The following is a 13151-nucleotide window of genomic DNA, read 5'->3' as shown; positions in this document are numbered from 1 at the left end:
GTGTACCTTGCGACGCACCAGACTCCCCACTGCCGCTACACTCCGAGGCAGCAGCCTGAAGACGGCTGACCGCGGCCATCAACATGCTCAGCTGTTCGCGAACAGTGGCCAGCTCCTCCTGCGTCCGTACACAGCAGTCACACATCCTATCCATCCTAAGGAAACAATTTACTGAAGGGAGTTAATCAACCTTTAACTAGACTGCTAATTCACTAAAGGCGGCTGCTTATTCACTAAACTGTGGTTGCTAGCCACTTCTTGTAGAAAACAATGAAAATAGCACTACCTGTCTCTGGACTGTATTGAAAACAAACTCTAGCACTACTGGCGCTATGGTTGACTACAGGGACTCTCTCTTACTGTATTCAAAACAAACACGAAATCTATGGAACACTATTAAGAGCACTCGAAAAATAAAGCTTCCTAAAAGCAAATACACACGGAAGAAGAAGTGACAAGTAAGAAAAATACAGTTAATACTTAAATTAAGGTAGCTCGCTGCACAGCAGACGTGAAGCAGGCGGCAGTTCTCGGCCCGAAAGCTCATACTGTCAATAAGAATTGTTATTTCTGCCTCTGAACAAATTGTAACTTGATATTAATTATAATTTAAATCTGTTAAAAAAAGGGGGGCTTTTAAGAGTAAAATATCCATTTATTGAAAAAAAAAATTTTTTTTTTAATTTGTGTCATCAGTTACCCATCAGCAACTATTTCCACGCTCACAAAGTGTGATTAAATGTGTTAATGTTCTTGACGAATCGCTAGCAAATTAAGTAAATTCTTAAGAAAGGGTTTTGAAAATAAATTCATGGTTCAATTGCACAACTGGACATTTCTGTTGGTAATGCTAACACGCTCATCCAAAAGTTGGGTACTCAAAGGTGTGTGCCCGACGGCTTCCTCGCCGCCTAACAGAAGACCGTAAAGAGCAACAAAGGACCGTCTGTGCCTCACTGCTCGTGAACTGTGACGATCGTGACAGTTTTTCACCAAACATCGTCACAGGTGATGAAACACGGGTTTATCACTTCGAACCGGAAACAAATCGGCACTCTGCGTAGTGGTGCCACACGACCTCTCCTCGGCAGAAAAAGTTTGTAGCCACGTCCTCAGCCAGTAAATTCGTGGCAGAGGTCTTCCGAGACTCTGAAGAGGTCATTCCGTTCAATGTTCTCCGTCACGATGCAATGATCGACTCTGATAAGTACTGTGACATCCTCACAAAACTGAAGAAATGAATTCGGTGTGTTTGTTTTCACAAAAATGCAAAAAAATTTCTCTTTCTCCATAAAAACCTCACAAAAGTTTGCACATCTGAGAGGAACTCATAAAATTTCGTAAGTTTACTCTCCCTCACCGACCCTACAGCCTAGATCTCACACCTTGCGACTTATATCTGTTTGGCCCAGTGGAGGACGCACTACATGGGAAGCAGTATGTGGGTGATGTGGAGGTTATTGATGCAGCAAGGTGTAAAATGAGTGGAGAATAACATGGCATACTGGAATCTTGAATAAAACCAACCTACTTTCAGAAAAGAATGTGTTGCATTAATTATTGAAAACCCTCATATTCTACTTACCCTGACAGCAACAAAATGCTCCCTGGTTTAGCGAAGAAGGGAACCGCAACTTCACATAATAATAAATGCTAACTCAACCACATTATATAAGAGAGTTTTGCTGGATGAAAACTGGGAAGCAGTAAATGAGAAATTTATTTCTTTCCCAGAGCAATTCCTATAACGCTATAAATCAGTTTCCTTCTAAAATTAATGAGGGAAAATTACAGTGGAAGTTGAGAGAATGATGACTAACAACTAGGATTACTGTGTCTTGTGTCACAATGAAAGAATTTTATTTAACACATGGGGCAAGCTCTAAATTAAGTCTTACTGCTACAGTGCAGCAATATTACACAATTTATAGTGTCATCATAAAAGCAAATACCATGCACTACGCATGAAAAATTCTAAATTCCAAGAATGGAGCAAAGGCTTTTTGAAGCTTTCTTGGGCAAGAAGCAAATAATGTCAATGACATAAATAATTAACTTACTGATGACAGTAGCAGTGAGACAGATGATGGTAAACTGGCCACTTACTGAATTCTTCCTAACAGTAGGAGAAAACACAGAGTGAAATCTGGGGCATAGAGAGCAGATCTATGGACACGCATTAAATATCCGACCAACAGACATCAGTTTTGCCAACTCAACTATTGGAGAGATCACAAAAATCAGTAATCACCAAAAAATAGTAACTATTTTACTATGATTTTATTTGAAGTACAATATCAAAATCTTGTGCTGACTTGGTACCAACTCTCGTTATCAGCTGATGAGTTAAGATGTATTTCCTGAAAGGGTGAAGTATACAGTTCTTTAAGTGACCCATCTATTTCCTTCACATGTTATCACAATTTTTTGAGAAAGTAGCTTATAGTGAAACATTGAACCACCTCTCTGACAGTAACTTTTTAAAAACAGCTCATGTGTGCTTCTGAAAAGGCAGAGAAAGCAATATATGATTTCACAAACTCAGTTGTGGTAGAACTAAACAAGAGAAATTGCCCACTTGGCATTTTCTGTAATCTTACCAAGGCCTTTGTTTGAGTAAATCACAAAATTCTACTAGGAAAATGAAAATGGTATGCTGATAACGTGTTGCCCATGCACAAATGGAGTAATTATGATGGTGCACACAATCATAATGTGAAATTTTCCTGTTCTGACATCAGTATGCTGTTGTTATTTGTTGATACATGCTGATTTCTTCTGTGAAGCAACTGTTGATGTAAAGGGTAAAGAAGGTTAAAGTTTTCCATATGAAACACAATGGCTATTAAGAAGAAAGATGGTGCACCGCTTATGTAGTTGTTTCATCAGAGTGGCATCAACAAGAGCTCTGCATTGCAAGAATATCACTGGCAGAAGCATCTGTGAAGAATACCCATGTCAATAAATGGGCTACAAAATATAAGAATTTTGAAGAAACTGTTGAATTAGGTCATGTGGCCAGGAGAGGGAGGCGGTTCATTGCCCTAGTAGTTGTTATTGAAGTTGCTGTAGTTATAGCTGACCATGGAGCACTAGCTCATGCTCTGCAGCCAACGCTTGATTTGTGTCATGGAAATTGTCTCTGCCATGCTCAACAGTTCAAAAGATTTTGCAGTGCATGTTACAGTGTTATTCCTACAACAGGATGCAACAGAATATGGGCCTGGTAAAAGGAATGAGAGAGGAGAAAAAGTAATTGAGTTCTGCAATAAATTTCAGCTAGTAATAGTGAATATTCCATTCAAGACTCACAAGAACAGGAGGTATACTTGGAAAAGGTCGGGAAGTACAGTAAGATTTCAGTTAGATTACATTATGGTCAGGAAGAGATTTTGAAATCAGATATTGGATTGTAACATACACCCAGAGGCAGATACAGACTCAGATCACAATTTAGTAATGATGAAAAGTAAGCTGAAGTATAAAAGACTACCCAGGAAGAATCACTGCACAAAGAAATGGGATATGGAAGCACTAAGGAAAAAAGATATACATCTGAAGTCTTGATGCTACAGATACTGCAATAATGAATAGATCAATAGGTGGTTCTGTTGATAAGGAATGGACATCCCTAAAAAGGGCAGTCACAGAAGTTGGAAAGAAAAACATAGGCACTAGGAACATAAGTGTGAAGAAACCAAAAAATGTGAAGAAATCATAAAACAAATGGGAGTCAGAAGGACCGATTCAGCATACAGAAAAATCAAAACAACCTTCGGTGAAATTAAAAGCGAGGGCAGTAATATTGAGAATGCAATGGGAATTCTACAATTAAATGTAGAGGTGAGAGTAAATAGGTGAAAGGAGTACACTGAAAGCCTCTATGAGGGGGATGACTTGTTTCATGACATGATAGAAGAAGAAGCACAAATTGACAGGGAAGAGAGAGAAGATCCAGTATTACAATCAGAATTTGATAGAGCTTTGGATGACTGAAGTTAGCATAAGACAGATGGGACAGATAAAATTCCTTTGCAATTTCTAAACTCATTGGGGTGTATATAATGCATGAGACTGGCAATATACCATGGACATCATCCACTCAATTCCGAGGACTGCAATGGCTGACAAGTGTGAATTATTGCAAAATCAGCTTAACAGCTCATGCATTCAAGTTGCCGACAAGAATCTTATACAGAAGAATGAAAAAGAAACTAAGGGTCTGTTAGATGACACTCAATTTGGCTTTTGGAAAAGTAAAAGCACCAGAGAGGCAGCTCTAATGAGGCAATTGTTGATGTGCTTTATCTGAAAACTACCTTGAGTAGTTAAACAGAGAACCGACTCGTGGCGATAACATATTAGACCTTCTGGTGACAAACAGACCCGAACTATTTGAAAAAGTTAACGCAGAACAGGGAATCAGCGATCATAAAGCGGTTATGGCATCGATGATTTCAGCCATAAATAGGAATATTAAAAAGGGAAGGAAGATTTTTCTGTTTAGAAAAAGTGACAAAAAGCAGATTTCAGAGTACCTGTTGGCTCAACACAAAAGTTTTGTCTCAAGTACTGATAGTGTTGAGGATCAGTGGACAAAGTTCAAAACCGTCGTACATTATGCGTTAGATGAGTATGTGCCAAGCAAGATCGTGAGAGATGGAAAAGAGCCACCGTGGTACAACAACCGAGTTAGAAAACTGCTGCGGAAGCAAAGGGAACTTCACAGCAAACATAAACATAGCCAAAGCCTTGCAGACAAACAAAAATTACGCGAAGCGAAATGTAGTGTGAGGAGGGCTATGCGAGAGGCGTTCAATGAATTCGAAAGTAAAGTTCTATGTACTGACTTGGCAGAAAATCCTAAGAAATTTTGGTCTTATGTCAAAGCGGTAGGTGGATCAAAACAAAATGTCCAGACACTCTGTGACCAAAATGGTACTGAAACAGAGGATGACAGACTAAAGGCCGAAATACTAAATGTCTTTTTCCAAAGTTGTTTCACAGAGGAAGATTGCACTGTAGTTCCTTCTCTAGATTGTCACACAGATGACAAAATGGTAGATATCGAAATAGACGACAGAGGGATAGAGAAACAATTAAAATCGCTCAAAAGAGGAAAAGCCTCTGGACCTGATGGGATACCAGTTCAATTTTACACAAGAGTACGCGAATGAACGTGCCCCCCTTCTTGCAGCAGAGTACCGTAGGTCTCTAGAAGAGCGTAGCGTTCCAAAGGATTGGAAAAGGGCACAGGTCATCCCCGTTTTCAAGAAGGGATGTCGAACAGATGTGCAGAACTATAGACCTATATCTCAAATGTCGATCAGTTGTAGAATTTTGGAACACGTATTGTGTTCGAGTATAATGACTTTTCTGGAGACTAGAAATCTACTCTGTAGGAATCAACATGGGTTTCAAAAAAGACAGTCATGTGAAACCCAGCTTACGCTATTCGTCCACGAGACTCGGAGGGCCATAGACACGGGTTCCCAGGTAGATGCCGTGTTTCTTGACTTCCGCAAGGCGTTCGATACAGTTCCCCACAGTCGTTTAATGAACAAAGTAAGAGCATATGGACTATCAGACCAATTGTGTGATTGGATTGAGGAGTTCCTAGATAACAGGACGCAGCATGTCATTCTCAATGGAGAGAAGTCTTCCGAAGTAAGAGTGATTTCAGGTGTGCCACAGGGGAGTGTCATAGGACCGTTGCTATTCACAATATACATAAATGACCTGGTGGATGACATCGGAAGTTCACTGAAGCTTTTTGCAGATGATGCTGTGGTGTATCGAGAGGTTGTAACAATGGAAAATTGTACTGAAATGCAGGAGGATCTGCAGCGAATTGACGCATGGTGCAGGGAATGGCAATTGAATCTCAATGTAGACAAGTGTAATGTGCTGCGAATACACAGAAAGATAGATCCTTTATCATTTAGCTTCAAAATAGCAGGTCAGCAACTGGAAGCAGTTAATACCATAAATTATCTGGGAGTATGCATTAGGAGTGATTTAAAACGGAATGATCATATAATGTTGATCGTCGGTAAAGCAGATGCCAGACTGAGATTCATTGGAAGAATCCTAAGGAAATGCAATCCGAAAACAAAGAAGTAGGTTACAGTACGCTTGTTCGCCCACTGCTTGAATACTGCTCAGCAGTGTGGGATCCGTACCAGATAGGGTTGATAGAAGATATAGAGAAGATCCAACGGAGAGCAGCGCGCTTTGTTACAGGATCATTTAGTAACCGCGAAAGCATTACGGAGATGATAGATAAACTCCAGTGGAAGACTCTGCAGGAGAGACGCTCAGTAGCTCGGTAGGGGCTTTTGTCAAAGTTTCGAGAACATACCTTCACCGAAGAGTCAAGCAGTATATTGCTCCCTCCTACGTATATCTCGCGAAGAGACCATGAGGATAAAATCAGAGAGATTAGAGCCCACACAGAGGCATACCGACAATCCTTCTTTCCACGAACAATACGAGACTGGAATAGAAGGGAGAACCGATAGAGGTACTGAAGGTACCCTCCGCCACACACCGTCAGGTGGCTTGCGGAGTATGGATGTAGATGTAGATGTAGAAGCAAGACTGAAGAAAAATCAAGACACATTCATAGGATTTTTCATCCTGAAATAAGCATTTGACAATAAAAATGTTCAACATTCTAAGAAAAACAGGAGTCAGCTATAGGGAAAGATGGGTAATAAACAGTATGGACTAGAAACAAGTGGGAACAATATGGGTGGGAGACCAAGAACAAAGTGCTCATATTGAAAAGGGTGTAAGACAGGGATGGAGTCTTTTGTCCCTACTGTTCAGTCTTTACAATGAAGAAGTAATGATGGATATAAAAGAAAGTTTTAAAATGGGATTAAAATTCAAGGTGAAGGAATATCAGTTATAAGATTTGCTGATGACACTGCTATACTCAGTGAAAGTGAAGAAGAATTACAGGATCTGTTAAATCGAATGAACAGCCTAATGAGTACAGAAAATTGATGAGAGTAAACTGAATAAAGATGAAAGTAATGAGAAGTAACAGGTATGAGAAGAGCGGCAAACATAACATCAAAATTGGCCACCATGAAGTAGATCAAGTTAAGGAATTCTGCTACCTAGGTGGCAAAATAATGCATTATGGACAGAGCAAGAAGGATACAAAAAGCAGACCAGCACAGGTAAAAATGGCATTACTAACCAAGAGAATTCTGCTAGTATCAAATTCAGACCTTAATTTGAGTAAGAAATTTCTGAGAATGTACGTTTGGAGCACGGCTCTGTATGGTAGTGAAACATGCACTACAGCCAAACTGGAATGCAAGACAGTCGAAGTATCTGAGATGTGATGCCACAGAAGAATGCTGAAAATCATATAAGGAGGCTCTCCACACAATAGGCAAGGAAAAGAATTTATGGAAAACACTGACAAGAGAAATGTATAGGATGATAGGGCACCATTTAAGACATCAGGGAATAACTTCCATGGTACTAGAGGGAACTGTAGAGGGTGAAAACTGTAGAGGAAAACAGAGATAAGAATATATCCAGCAAAAAATTGAGGACATATATTGCAAGTGCTACTCTGAGACGAAAAGGTTGGGGCAGGAGAGGAATTTGTAGCACGCAGCATGAAATAGTCATAAGACCAATGACTATGTGGGATTCAGAATGTGCATCAGATGAAGCTCCAAGACAGGCTATAATGCTGTAACTTTGTCCTTCATTTTTGGCATACCTAGAAATAGATGACAGGTAGCAAGGGAATATTCTTTGGATGGATACGGCACATTTTACTCTGCATGGTGCCGTGACTGCACAGAACTGTCATGTATTGAGGTTCTACTCCGCCACATGTTGTGCAAGGACATCCAATGCACCCAGCTTATGTGACGGTGTGGTGTGGTTTCACAAGATCCTTCATTCTTGGTCCATTTTTCTTTGAGGAGACAACACCTCGTTGGCCTGTTATCTGAATGCCATAAAGACCTCCTTGTGCCATATGTGATTCCAGCTCTGTCCATAGCACTATTTTCATAGAAAATGGGGCAGTACCATATCACTTGGCAGGTGAAAGATTTGCTTCAAGATACCTTTGGTAATAACCACATCATCTGCAAGCAATTTCAAGATTTGTGGCCTTCAAGATCCCCTACTGTAAATCCATGTGACTTCTGGTTGTGGGGATATCTTAGAGGTCAAGTATTTCAGATGTGTATATAGACTCTTTTCTGATCTGAAGATGGCCACCTACAATATATCACTCTGATTACACTGTATATGTTGTGAGCAACTCTCGACCTCACCATGTTGTGGATGCAGAATGCTGCTGAGTCAGGAGACCATACTGAACACATGTTGTAACTTGTGATAATATCCTAAAAAATGTAACAGAACTGCCGTTATCATATGTTTTATCACCCTCCCATTTTCTTGCACCCACATTACATTATGAATACTTACAGTGCCACATTTTCACCTGATGGCAGAAAGCAGAACTATTGAGGAGGAATAGGAGAAACACTCCAGTAACATTCAATAATAGCATTAATAGGGTGCAGCTTGACACAGTCTCTTCGATTATATATCTAGATGTAATATTTGAAAGTGATATGAAGTGGAATGAATACATCATGCTGGCAGAAGGGAAGGTGAATGCTCAGCTTCAGAGAATTTGGGGAAGTGTAGCTCATCCATAAAGGAGACAGTATATAGAACACTACTGCGACCCATTCTTGAATATTGTTCAAATGTTTGGGATCCCCACCAGTTCGGAATAAAGGAAGACATGGAAGCAATTCAGAGGTGGACTGCTAGATTTGTTACTGGTAGGTCTGATCAGCATGCAAGTATTGGAGAGGCTTTGAGAGCTCAAATTGGAATACCTGGAAGGAGGTGCTTCATGAACTTAAAAGGGGATATGTGAAGGAAAAGCAATGCTCATTCAAGAAGGCACTACTGTGTAAATTTAGAGAACCAGGATTTGAGACTGACTGCAGAACGATTCTACTGCTGCCAATGTTCACTTCGCATAAGGACCACAAACATAAGATGCAATAAATTAAGGCTTATATGGAGGCTTTTACACAATCACTTTACTCGCACTCTATTTGCAGGTGTAACAGGAATGGAAATGACTAATAGTGGTAAAAGGTGCCCTCCACCATGCACCATATGGTGGTTTGTGGAGTATGTATACGTGGATGTGTCGTTGTCCCCCCCCCCCCCCCCCCCTCAAGTATGCTCCCTGAGTGTAGCAGTGAATGAACATACCTAAGATATTTCCGCATCATGAGATGTACAGAGCCGCCACTCAAGCACTCAGAACACTATCAGGTTAATTATAACCACCTGGTACTATCATGGAAACAAGACTAAATTCAGAGTGGGGAAATATTAAGTACAGTGTCCCACTAAGTTCGGTGTTTGACCTACTTCTGTTCTTGAGGTACATAAATGATTTACATTGGCATTGAAAAACTCTTCAAAAAATGTGATGTTTGGAGATAATGTACCCAACACAAATAGACCATACACAGCCAGCTCAATAATGTAACAAACTTACAACTAGTTCACAGCAAACAGTTTAACTCTCAGTCTTACAAAGACTCTGATTATGTGATTTCAAACAAATACAAATGACTTACAAGTACCACAAATATATATCAATGTAACACACTGGATGAGGCTCCTAAGCATCCTGCTGGATAATTACCTGAGGAGGCACCTTAACAAGGATAAGATGACCCAAAACCTTAGTTCTGTCCACTTTGCACTTAGAAACCTCTCTCGTTATGTTGATTTACAGACAGAGCAGCTAGCATACTTTCGCTAAAACCTGTCCTGTGGCATCATGTTCTATGGAAATGCTGCTAATGCCAGAAAAGTACTTGTTGTCTGGTTGAAAGGTATCCAAAATAAAATTTAATATCTCACAAACAATTCATAGACATGTAGCCAAGTTACATCACTACAAAAAGCATCTCTGGAAGTTTTGTTTTCCGTAGTTGGCAAGGCTGTGCATAACATCTGTTTTGTTAAAATGGCAACAGTGTGAGAGCAGGTTCAGGGTATTTTGCAGCTGGGAGAGTTGCAATCTGTTACATCTGTATGATTATGTTTTTCTTATGAGGAAAATCATTCGATTCTGGAAGAATAAACTGAGAACCACAGGTGGTCTGCTATGTGTAAAATCTTCTAGAAAGCCACAGACATCTGAAGAAAATATCAATCACATTAGTGATGCACTTCAATGGAGCCCGTGTAAATCTGTTCATGCTGCTAGTTCAAAGTTACAGATTCCATATTCGACAGCACACGGTGTGTTCCACAAAAGGCACTGTCTAAGAGCATGCACGCTTCAAATGAAACATGCAATAAAAGTTGCGCATCAGAAATACAGAGGATTGTTAAGTTGCATAACTATCTCCAACATGTGAATTTCTCTGACAAAGTGGCATTTCATATTAGTGGAGTTGTAAATAGACACAATGGAAGAGTGTGGGGCTGCGAAAATCTTCACGTCACATGTGAAGTGGAGAGGGACAGCCCGTAAGTTAATGTGTGGTCTGACTTAATGTGTAGCACTTTGATAGGACCATCCTTCTTGGTAGAACTGACAGTGACTGTAGTTTCATACCTGGATATGCTCGAAGAGTTCATCCTACCACAAGTACCACATGAAACTACCTTCCAGTAGGGCAGAGCACTGCCACATTTCAGCTCGTCAGGGAATTTATGGATAGAGAAATGCCTGGGAAGTGGACTGGCATATGTGGGCAACTGCTTGGGCTGCTAGGTCTCCAGACTTAACCCCATTACATTTTTTTCTTTTGGTGTTATGCCAAAAGCATGATCTACCATGTTAAGATTATCAGTCTGCAGCATCTAAAGGTTACTATGGCAACAGTTACACCAAACTTGCCCCAGGCTAGATGGAACATGATGGAATATCATCTAGTTACTTGTGGTGGCATCAGGGAGGTCCCATATTGAAATCTACTGAGGGTGTGACATTCAGGGAAAAAAATCTTTAGCAGTGTTCTTTTGCGACTACTTAGTCTACAGAAGCCTAATCAAGCACCTGAGACTTACACTTACATGCAAGTACATATACTCTCTAATGGTATTTGTGGTTAATAACATAAGTGAATTTAGGATGAACTCAGCAATTTAGAACTACAATATTAGAAGTAAATTTATTTTTATTTTATTTTTCTATTTTGGATAAGATCCCCTGTCTAGTGTTCAGAATACAGTTTTGTATTCTGATATAAGGATCTTTAACAGGTTGCCAGAAGACATCAGGAACAAAATAGAAAATTACTAGATATTCAGAAACATAGTGAAAGTGATAAATATTAGCCCCTCTTTTTACAATTTATCAGAATATTATGAAAGGAAAGTTGCTACTCATCATATAGCAGAGATATTGAGTTGCAGATAGGCACAACAAAAAGACTGTCACAAATAAGCTTTCAGCCAGCAAGGCCTTCATCAAAAACAGACGACACATGGCCAACAAGGCCTTTGTCAAAAACAGACCCCACACACACACGCACACACACACACACACACACACACACACACACACACACACTATGTCGTGTGTCGTCTATTTTTGACGAAGGTCTTGCTGGCCGAAATCTTATTTGTGACAGTCTTTTTGTTGTGCCTATCTGTGACTCAGCGGCTCTGCTATATGGTGAGTAGCAACTTTCCTTTCCTAATATTGATATTGTTACATCCCATCCGGGATTTTCCAGTATTTAATTTATCAGTATATTTAGATCTGGGGATACAGACTCCTGTTCATCTTGAACAGCATTTTAACATTTTAGGCATGGAGACAGCTCAAAGTGTTCAATGAGGTCAGTGAAGTGACATAAATGTTAAGTAAATAATAGGAGATAATGACAGCAGCTGAATAGTGTAAGTAGAGCAACGGATTATTTTCTGATCATGTAAGCCTGTAGGAGCCTCTACAATAACATAGAAGTAATTCTCATAGTTGTCAATGTGAATAGATTAACATTAATCAAGTTTTCTGTTAGTATACTTTACAGAATTTGCCTGCGGTGACTTGTTTTGAAAGATTATTGTATAATTTGACTGGTTTATTGTCCCCGAAGCCTCCCTTTATAACAGGATTTACAGAAAATGATATGTCATTGAATCAGTGTGAGTGAGTGCACAGTTAGCAAAGCATGTACTATACAGTCTAAGACTCCTCAGCACTGAATAGTAATATCCATAACTATAAAACAAGAAACAAGGATGACTTAATAGAGGAATAAATACAACATCCTTGTGTTAAATAACAGTGTGTTATTTCATCCAAAATTTTATTAAATTGAAAATCACAGCTATATAGATTTAAAACTTAATGAAACAAAATGTGACAGGTACAATTCTATAGCACTGATAACTACACAGCTCATCAGCATTTTAATCTTAATATTATTATTCACATCCTAATTTGCAAACTATCCTTTCTCTCCCTCTCTCCCCCCCCCCCCCCCTAAATCTGTGTGTGTGTGTGTGTGTGTGTGTTTTGGGATGCAGGCTCACTGCTGACATCTAGACTGAATCCACAGACAAACAGCTTCATTGAGGAAATTAATGGAAGAGAATATCTCCAGTGATATGTTTGTGTCTTGCCAGTGTTAGTGACATTATCATAATCTGCATTTATTATCTTGCATTTTTGATCAGGACATCTTATTACATTGATTTATGTACATGTATGTGTTAAATATTGTAACTACATACAGTCGATACACACTAGCTCTTGGAAATAATGGTTTCTTCCCCGTGGAGGAAACGAGATGTTGTGGAAGGTTAAAAAGGGCATGCAGGTCATTTAGATCTGTTGTGTGGTCCTCAAAACACACGGGTCACTCTCATTCTGGAACCTATCTTTTCACATTCCCCAATTTATGCATCTCTCCTGCCTGAGGGAGAAACCAATAGTTCCACAAGTTAGGACAGCATGAGTCCTTTTATATGTGTCTGTTACATTACACATTTCTCCTAAAGGCAAGTACTGGCCAGCAATTCTTTCTCGTGATTTCATAGTTTTCTTGAGAGAATTACTCTTTTGATATAATTAGATATAAATTTTGATTCCACGCTAGAAGTCT

At 39.6% G+C, this 13151-nt stretch overlaps 1 protein-coding gene across 1 annotated transcript in view; it reads right to left on the bottom strand.

Moving 5' to 3' along the window:
* LOC126109589 (glutamate-gated chloride channel) overlaps nt 1–13151 on the bottom strand; it is a 519836-nt gene that overhangs the window by 236906 nt on the left and 269779 nt on the right. The gene's annotated exons all lie outside the window — the stretch shown is intronic.

Source organism: Schistocerca cancellata, chromosome 12 (genome assembly GCF_023864275.1).
Source record: "Schistocerca cancellata isolate TAMUIC-IGC-003103 chromosome 12, iqSchCanc2.1, whole genome shotgun sequence".
Lineage (NCBI taxonomy): Eukaryota > Metazoa > Arthropoda > Insecta > Orthoptera > Acrididae > Schistocerca > Schistocerca cancellata.
The sequence above is the reverse complement of the archived record's forward strand: the minus strand, read 5'-3'. Positions and strand labels throughout refer to the sequence as shown.